We start from the raw sequence: 3,895 nt of genomic DNA on the forward strand, positions 1-3,895 counted from the left end.
CAAATGGGCAGTGTTTTATCTTGTTGATTCTTTTTTTAAGAGTTAATTTGTTTGTGCCTTTGTACTTTCTAGAAGGGCTTACTAGAGCTGTAATTACTTCCACAGTCATGTCATTGAGTGTATCTCTTTTTCACTTAAGTTTCTGCACATCTAGTGTATTTTCTATGTAATAATAAGAGAAATTGTAGTTAATTTAATACTTTACTATTTTTACTTCAAGTGGAATAATAACACTTGTGCTTATGTTGAGCAGTTAAAAATGGCTACAATGCTACGTTAAGTAGTCCCAGTGATTCTGTAGTAACTAACATAGCCAAGACATCTTTTTGGATCTTCTACTTTTATTTTCTCTTTTTATTAATATGTGCAGCTCTGACTTATTTCTTAATCCAAAGAATGCACAAAGTGTGTACTGGTGGAACAATTTCTTATCCTTGGTCAATTGAATGCGGTTCACTTTGTCTGTCAATGTCTTAAGTAAAATAAAGTTTGAGTACTTGTCAAAGTGATTTTTTAATGCAGTGTTCAGGTATGATTTTGTTTAATGACATGCATTTATACAAAAATCACAAAGGCATGATTTTATAAACAAAACAGCATCTAATTTAGTGGACTCTTCAGGACATGTTCTGTATCCATCAGCTGATGACAAGTCAGTAATGAAGGATATTACAATGTTAGAAGAACAAGAAGTGATTTCAAGAAATTGTCAGGAGAAATAAGTTGTTCAGCTTTTAGGTACTTTTTAAGGACTTATGAAAATGAATTATAATTGCCTACATAGACCTAGCATTATTCAAGCATGTCTATGTTCAACAGTTGACAGATGAAAAAGGAAGCCAACTAAGGTTTGGTAGAAAAACTTGCTGTCGGTGTCATTTAGTTGAAATGCTTCAGATTTGGACATAACTTCTTTTTTAAAACAAAGGGTCCCAACTTAGTGAAATAATCTTAATGAAATGTACATTAACTTGGTATTTGGATACATTTACAAACCAAAAGGGGGAAACCTCTATTTCAACTACAATAATTAGATGGACACAACTTAACTTAGATTCTCTTTATGCCTTTTCTCTGCAGGCTGATGAAATTATGAAATAAACCACAGAGGCCTGAGACAGCATCAGGCAAATCATTCTTTTCCCACCAGAGCAGATTTAGTCGGGCTACAGTGCTCAATTGTAGAGAAAATCAAGTTGTGCTTATTTTGTTATGTATTTTTATAGACTTTACTTTGTACATCCGCATCAAAACACTCAAAAAGAAATGTGTACAATACCATGTTTAAAGTTTTTAAGACTTTAGGTCATATTTACTGAACAAAATCTACAAACAATTCTGTTCTAAATTTCAAGACTTAATACAGGCACAATACCTGCCTGATGCAGTGACTCAATCAGCCTCACTTCGTCTTTAACAGAACTTGACAAAAATGTGTCAGTAAACAGCCCAACATAAGCTTACATAACTACTATATTATAACCATAACATTCATTTCAATGAATGGCCGAAAACAATATTACACAGAAAACTTCGTAAAATGGTCAAACTGCAGTAAAAAAAGAAAAGAAAAGAAATGAATACTTTGTAATACAAAAAAGAAAAAGTAACATCATGGAAGGACTTGTTCGCTGTCTGAAGGAAGTGGCTCTTGGTGGACAGCAACATGAGAGGATTTACTTGCAGGTTCCCAGGTGTCATCCCAGATTTTTCCGCTAGAAAAGAACAACAATAAAATCAGGATGTGGATTTTTTGTGCTGTAAGGTTCACAAATCTCTCTTTCTAAGATGTATACCTGATTTTAAAAGGAGGTAATGTAGCCAAAGCATCTTCTCTGCCTACATCCACCCAAATGCCAACTAGTACTTACATCTTGTTTTGTCCCAAATATACATTATCTTGACTTAAGTGTTAAATGATAATCTGACTCCAGTCATTTTTACCACTACACAAAAAATGAAAATCTCTCATAGTGCTTCTGTTTGTTAGAAAAGTCTAAAAGTTAAAACAGAAAAAAATTGACAGTTTCAGATTAAATGTCCAGCTTATATGAATTATAAGCTTATAATTATATGCTTATATGAACTATAAAAGGCACAGTGTTAAATAATAAGTGTTGAATCACCTTTAAAAAGTCCAAATAATCCCAAAATCAGAATTTCTTTGCTGATAAATGGCCTAATTACGATATTTGGAGTTCTATCTCTATATTTCTATGTTTCTGTGCAAATGCTGACTTTTTTGTGTGAATTTGTTTCACCCAAAGATGTTGTGACTTATGTTGTATAAGTATTACTGATTCCGGTTGTAATGCCCGTTTTTGTCCTCATAAAAATAATAAAGACAAATATAAAGAAAGAAAAGGAGTCTGGTAGGTCAGTAATTAAAGCCACAAAGTTTATAAGTAAACAACTGTGCTTATTTTTTTTGCAGACCACCACCCCACTTATCACCCCTCCCCCCATCTACTCATCTTCACATGTGGCAATGTCTCAGTGAGCCTTGGCATGTTTGACTGGGGTGGGGATGTACTGTCACAGGGTGGATTAGTTAAACTTTTAGACTTACCGCATTAGTTCTACGCCCAGGGATTGATTTTGGGTACTACATTTCCACCAACCTAAATAACAAGAAAAGGAAAAAACAATTTTAAAAACAAAATTAGAAATAAAGTCAAAGTGTGTACATTTGAAAACTGAAAATTAGTGTGGTGACTGTTATATTTTATAATCCTTCTAAATTTTACTCTTCTTTACATGGATTTACACATTTTCTCAAATTAGTTTAACATGAATTTTAACCACTTTACAATGGCCACATAAATGGAAACTAAGCCCAAAACAAGTTGTCTTTGCTTATAAACGGTCTCTATAGGTTTTCTGTTTCTGTGAGAATTTTGACATTTTAGGGCTGGACTCCTTAAGTCGTGAGTTCAGTTTTCTTCTGGGTTCGATTCTCGGCCCGGGGTCTTTCTGCATGGAGTTTGCATGTTCTCCCTGTGCATGGTGGGTTCTTTCAGGGTTCTCCGGCTTCCTCCCACAGTCCAAAAACATGACTATCAGATTAATTGGTTTCTCTAAATTCTCTCTAGGTGTGAGTGTGTGTGTGTGCATGGTTGTGTGTTCTGTCTGTCTCTGTGTTGCCCTGCGACAGACTGGTGACCTGTCCAGGGTGTACCCCAGCAACCCTCCTGACCACACTAGGGACAAGGGTGTAAGAAAATGGATGAATGCACAGAAAACAAAACTTACGCCACCCTGACTTAAGGAGACGGCATGGTCAGCAGGTGACATGAATGCAGATGTGGCTGATCTATGGGAGGAGACAGATGACGGAGTGGGAGGAGAGGCAGCTGGAGAGGTGCTTCTGGGTCTTTCTGGGTCTTTTCTTCTTCTGAAAAGACTGAGAGGATGGGACAACAGGAGGAGAAACAGAAACAAGATCAAGCACCATCAGTCTCTTCCTGGTTCTCTGGTGTCATCATTGGATGCTCCTCAGTAAGCATCCCAGGCTGCTCCTGACCTATGTTCTCTGTCTGTTCAAAGATCAGGTTCTCAGCTCTTTACTTCTCTTCATCTGGCTTGCACCAGCAATAAATAACATAGACAGGAGGAAAGAAATGTGCCTCTACTGATGCAAGTTCGTTTTTAATTAAAGTAAATGACCTAGCTGCAATCAGTGTATTCAGATAGGGTTCATAAACAAAACTTTAAAGATCATCACAGCCTAGAGGCACTGAGGTTTTTAGGAACCCTCCAATTTTACAAAGTGGCAACAACAAGCATGACTATAAACACTATTATGTGACTATCATGGCTAATTAAACGTATTGTGAAAAAAGAAAAATCAATCACACACATTAAAGAGAACTTAATTCATTCAAATTAACACAAT

General features: G+C 35.9%; 1 long non-coding RNA gene across 1 annotated transcript; it reads right to left on the bottom strand.

Moving 5' to 3' along the window:
- Nucleotides 1-10: 10 nt before the first annotated feature.
- LOC103133320 (uncharacterized) lies at nucleotides 11-3,425 on the bottom strand. Its single transcript, XR_475719.2, has 3 exons — nucleotides 3,253-3,425; nucleotides 2,570-2,621; nucleotides 11-1,715 (listed from the first exon to the last, which is right to left on the bottom strand). It is a non-coding gene; the product is annotated as an uncharacterized LOC103133320 (long non-coding RNA).
- Nucleotides 3,426-3,895: the final 470 nt, after the last annotated feature.

Source organism: Poecilia formosa, unplaced genomic scaffold (genome assembly GCF_000485575.1).
Source record: "Poecilia formosa unplaced genomic scaffold, Poecilia_formosa-5.1.2 Scaffold2588, whole genome shotgun sequence".
Classification (NCBI taxonomy): domain Eukaryota; kingdom Metazoa; phylum Chordata; class Actinopteri; order Cyprinodontiformes; family Poeciliidae; genus Poecilia; species Poecilia formosa.